This window comes from Rattus norvegicus, chromosome 9 (assembly GCF_021556685.1).
Source record: "Rattus norvegicus strain SHRSP/BbbUtx chromosome 9, alternate assembly SHRSP_T2T, whole genome shotgun sequence".
In the NCBI taxonomy this organism is placed as follows: domain Eukaryota; kingdom Metazoa; phylum Chordata; class Mammalia; order Rodentia; family Muridae; genus Rattus; species Rattus norvegicus.
The window spans coordinates 20,624,188-20,630,447 of NC_141542.1; positions in this window are offsets into that span (position 1 = coordinate 20,624,188).

Consider the following 6,260-nt stretch of genomic DNA (forward strand, 5'->3'; position numbering starts at 1 on the left):
GCGCCAAATATAACGCGGGCGCCCGGTCCCCTCAGGCCCCGCGCTCACCCACGAGCTCCGCGTGCCCTGAGGCCCGGCTCGGGCGCGGTCGAGCTGCGGGGTGGGACAGACACGGGTGCCCACTCCACGGTGCAGGCAACACGGGGAAGCAGGACACGGGGAGGCGTGTGGTGTGAATCTCTGGGCTCCGCCCAGGCCCGTCAGACCCCCTCAGTGCTCTGAGGAGGCGCAGGGCGGCTTCTGTGGCCCCCAGGCCCAACATAACCTAACCGCGGCCATCGCCTGCGGAGCTTCCAGCTGCCCCAGGCTTGAGGCTTGGGCATGGTGATTGTGGTTGCCACTCTCCTAGGCCAGCTCAGCAGGGTGCAAGCCACCACCTGCTGTCCTCACCTGAAGGCATCCTGATGGGGCTGAGATCCCAGATCCAGCAGGCGAGCCTCAGGGCACTGGGCCATGGTCTTGGCTCTGCACCTTGTTGCCAGCCCCTCACACATATGGCAGCATCACACATATGGCTCCTTCTACCAACCGCCACTAATTACCATTTGGACATTCCATCACAGTGTTCTCAAGAAGAAAGATTGTAAACAAACAGAAATAGAATGAAATTTAAAATCTTTTTTATCAGGTTGGAGAGATGGCGTGGTGGTTAAGAGCCCTGCTTCTCCAGTGCTCCCAAGTTCAATTCCCAGCAACCACATGCTGACAGACAACTATCTGTAGTGGGATCCAATGCCCTCTTCTGTCTGAAGCTCTCTTCTGACATGCAGGCACACTCGCAGAGTGTTCATGTACATAAATAAATAAATCTTTAAAAATAAAACCTTCTAATCAGTTAATGTATCTACATCTAGAAGCTAGAAAAGGGTCACAGCAATATTAAAAATAATTCAGAAAGGGTAAAGGGATGTACGAGAGTCACAAAATTCACTGGGCAAGATGGTGTATGCCTGGAATCCCAGCACTCACAAGGCTGAGGTAGGTGGATTGCCTTGAGTTCAAGGCTAGACTAAAGTGTGAGACCTTGTATTAGAAAACAAAACAATTGGGGAGGGGATGGAGAGAGAGACAGAGAGACAGAGAGACAGAGAGACAGAGAGACAGAAAGACAGAGAAAGACAGAGAGGGTGACAGAGACAGAGAGCCAGCGCCAGAGAGAGACAGAAACAGAGAGAGACATCGATGTCATTTCCTGCACTGATGACAAGCTACTGAAGAATGTGAATGTCTCCTACCAAGCACTGAGATAATCCTAATGACAGAATGGGTTTCTTATTAAGATATCATCAACTGTAGATGGAAAAGTAAAGGAATGTATAAAACATAAAAGAGAAATCCTACATTTGGAAAGCCTTAATTTAGAAGACTGTATAAGTTTAAGTCATAGGGGAGGGGATGAGAAGATGTGGGGGAGAGAATAACCAGAATAAATTATATATGTGTATGAAAATGTTAACTAAGAGCAACCAATGAAAAGAGAAAAGCAGGTTTATTTTACGGTGAAATTGAGTTCCCATATGATACTATATAACATTTTTTAAATTGATTATATGAATTATCTGCAATAAAAAATCAATTGTTATTAAAGATGTGGTTGTGTTCATATTAATTTCAAGTGTTTTAAATTCTTTTTATTTATTTGCTTATTTATTGATTAATTTTTTAAGACAGGGTTTTCCTATGTAGACCAGGTAGACCTCAAAAAAGAGACCCACCTGCCTATGCCTCCAAAGAGTTAGGATCAAAAGTATACATACAGATGAAATTTACATTCTTAAAGTGATCAAAAATTACAGCTATCAACTTGGTACAATTATTGAACAGTGATCAAGTGAATAAAAATATCAGAAACACATGTAAGGCATTAGGTTACTGTTGTTAAAAGGATCTTGAGCAGCATATATAATTCAAATCATCCAGGAGACACATAGTGAAAAAAAAACATGAAACTGGGTAAAGATGATTTAAATTTTTTTAATCTATTAAAAATTTTAAAGTGCATTCGATATGAAAGCTGTAAGTGATATACTTCACATTTTTGCTTATATACCATCTTCAATTTTATGTGCATTCTGCAAGTATTGTCCATGTTTATTCAGGCTCTTAATATTTCCCCATGACTGATACCATTCACAGAAATCATATTGAGCAAACTGTATATGTTGACGTATAATAGAATTGTATTCTACAAAGTATAGCATAGAAATATGTATACATAACTTCCCATATGTATGTATATACATATGTAAATGGCTCAAGAAAATGAGTATGTAAATGGCTCAAGAAAATGAGTATCATGTTATCACTGTGGTATTATTTTCATTAAAATCCTGAGAACATTGAAATGGCATCAAATAATGACCAGATTGGCAAAAAAAAACTCCACAAAATAAAATTCTTATAAAGAATCTAACGATACTAGCAAAAGATGCAAAATATTAAAGACTCATTGAAATATAAAGCCCAGATGAAATTCTGTATAATATTTTCTCAACTCTAGGATAATGTATTTTTGTACAACTATAACAATAAAAGGCCTGAATTTTGAAGAATTCAAAAGTAGTACAGTATGATTATGCAGTGGTCAATACTGTTGCATACCATTTTACATAACTGCAAACACTCTTGATCTTTTGTTCCGTGGTCTAGTGATGAACTCGGGTAGATTTATGGGGAACCATTGCACTGTAGACTTAAACTGGATTAATTTGGGGATGAGTAAGCCATATTTTGGTAAAGTTGCTTTAAAAATAAACCGTTGGATATTAGTACGGTAAGTAATTCTCCCTGAAGGAAAAACCAGACACCAAGAACCTAGACCACTGCTGTCCAGGAGAAATTTCTAGATGATAGAAATATTCTATATCTGCGGTGTTTCTGTCTATGGATTCTGGCTGGCTGTTTGCCTCCTGGTTTGCCTGCTGTGACTAAAGAGGCAGATTTTAGTTCTAAGTTTAGTTCATCTCAAATAGCAATGTGTGACCAGTGGGTGCCATTTGAACAGTGTAGCCACAGAAAACTGAAGCAGTGTAACCAAAGACTCACCTAGGAGTCAGTTGACCTCCTAGAAGGTGACTTGGGAAAACATTGGCATTGATAGCCTCTTGGGGAGCTCACCTTCTCCAAAAGCAAACTGTGAATCCTTTACTCTTCTGCAATAGTCATAATGCAACTGGTCTCACACCCACCCCATCCCTCACCAAAGACACTTGAGAGGGAGCTAAACCCACTGTGTGCTTTAGATTTCAGTTTAGAAAGCACTTCCTTCAAAGTGGAGCAGACTGAGATTGCCAAGTCCTTTTCGTGGCTCCGGGGACTTGGGTCTGACCAGGGATGAGGAGGAAATGAAGAATGACATTGGACACCCATAGATGGGGAAGGCTGGGTCCGTGAGCTGGAGAAAATGCAGCATCCCAGAAGCTCAGCATGTTTATTATATAGAGTTGGCCAGGAAGCAGGGCTGTTGCACAGGGAAGCAAGGAGGTGGGCATTACATGCAGATAAACAAGGAGGGGAGGACTATGCATATGTAACTGACAAGGGGCAGATTTAGCTAATCTCAGTAGGAGCAGTCTCTGCAGGGAACAGTCTTCAGGCTGTAAATATACAGATGGGGCCAGGGAGAAAGGTAGAGTTGACTTTTTCTGCACACACTATCAATGCCATCCTGAGAAGGCTTTGTTGTCTCTGAGTCTCAAGGGGCATGGGGGCCTTTGCCTTTTCCCCATGGATAAACGGCATTGGGTCCATGGCATGGTCATATCAGGTTTACAGCACACATCCACTCAGGGCTGCACTTCCTCAGGGCTTCCTCTGCTCCCACAGTGAGATCTCAAAAGAAAAACAGAAACCAAAGAAAAAATGTGCTCAGTTAACTGGTTAATTCCCTAAAGTATACAGATCCAGTGTCCTAACTAGGACTTCTTCAAAGGCTACAGAAAATCCTGTGGACCTAAAGTAAGCAAGAAAAAAAAAACCCAAAGACCCTTCGTCCCCCAAAAGATGAATGGGAGAAAAAAATTATTAAAGGTTTTCATAGAAAATTGTTTAAGAAAAACACACGGGAATTATACTTAATAGAGTTAGTGTGCTGAGATGTGAGACCCACTCACAACATGCAGCATTTGGAAGTCTCAGACAACTTAACAGAAGAGGACTCCTAAATGTTCGTTGTGACCACTCTCCACATACTACTCACAGCTTAATACTAACCTCCATAATTGAGTTGGGGACAGTGTTCACCATAGCAGATAATTGAAGCATTAGTGCACACAGACACACAGACACACACAAACACACACACACAAAACACACACACACAAACACACTCACACACACAAAACACACACAAAACACACACACTCACTCACACTCACACATACACTCACAAACATACACACACACTCAAACACACACACAAAAAACACACACTCACACACCCTCACACATACAGTCACACACATACACACACACTCAAACACAAGCACACACACATACACACACCCTCACACATACACACACACAAAACATACCAAACACACACACACTCAGTAGCACACACAAGAGAAATGTATATTCTATGAAATTTCTTGGTGTATTTTTATTTGTAAGCCTCAATGCTGGAGTATTCTTGGTTTTGCATAAAGTGGGGGGAAAAGTCAGGCTTCATTTTCCCCCTTTTGAAATGACAGATATCTGTGTGTTAAACAGACTCTGATGGCTGTCCAGGCTGCCTCGGCCTATTTGACAGCATCCAGGTCACCTTGGTCTGGACAGTGGTTGTTCTTCTTATTGGCAACTGGTTTGCATCAGAAGAATTTTTCACATCCTTACCAATATTAGAAGATTGGTGACACAAGCAGCTTGACAAACAGTAAAATTATTGTGGTTTTGCCTTTCTGGAGGACATTAAAATTTACATGGTTTGCATATGGCTTTTTTTTCTTAGCATTTAGTCCTGCTTTAGTGCTGTTCAAATGTGGCCATGCAGCCAGCATCCCTTTGCTCCAGGCTCTCAGCACCCCATTCCTGTCACTGATCTGATACATACTTGGTCCCAGAGATTGACAGCAGAGGGACTTGACACACAGCGTCCACTCTGCTTCACTGCATTGATTTTTGTAAATTCTTTACAATGGCTATTTCTTTTTTTTTTAATTAAATTGAGTATTTCTTATATACATTTCTGTTATTCTGTTTCCCGCTTTCCGGGCAAACATCCCCCTCCTCCCTCCCATTCTTTATGGGTGTTGCCCTCCCCATCCTCCCCCCATTGCCGCCCTGCCCCCAACAATCTAGTTCACTGGGGGTTCAGTCTTAGCAGGACCCAGGGCTTCCCCTTCCACTGGTGCTCTTACTAGGATATTCATTGCTACCTATGAGGTCAGAGTCCAGGGTCAGTCCATGTATAGTCTTTAGGTAGTGGCTTAGTCCCTGGAAGCTCTGGTTGCTTGGCATTGTTGTACATATGGGGTCTCGAGCCCCTTCAAGCTCTTCCAGTTCTTTCTCTTCAACGGGGGTCCTATTCTCAGTTCAGTGGTTTGCTGCTTGCATTCGCCTCTGTGTTTGCTGTATTCTGGCTTTGTCTGTCAGGAGTGATCTACATCCGGCTCCTGTCGGCCTGCACTTCTTTGCTTCATCCATCTTGTCTAATTGGGTGGCTGTATATGTATGGGCCACATGTGGGGCAGGCTCTGAATGGGTGTTCCTTCTGTGTCTGTTTTAATCTTTGCCTCTCTATTCCCTGCCAAGGGTATTCTTGTTCCCCTTTTAAAGAAGGAGTGAAGCATTCACATTTTGATCATCCTTCTTGAGTTTCATGTGTTCTAGGCATCTAGGGTAATTCAAGCATTTGGGCTAATAGCCACTTATCAATGAGTGCATACCATGTGTGTTTTTCTGTGATTGAGTTACCTCACTCATGATGATATTTTCCAGTTCCGATCATTTGCCTACGAATTTCATAAAGTCATTGTTTTTGATAGCTGAGTAATATTCCATTGTGTAGATGTACCACATTTTCTGTATCCATTCCTCTGTTGAAGGGCATCTGGGTTCTTTCCAGCTTCTGGCTATTATAAATAAGGCTGCAATGAACATAGTGCAGCACGTGTCTTTTTTATATGTTGGGGCATCTTTTGGGTATATGCCCAAGAGAGGTATAGCTGGATCCTCAGGCAGTTCAATGTCCAATTTTCTGAGGAACCTCCAGACTGATTTCCAGAATGGTTGTACCAGTCTGCAATCCCACCAACAATGGA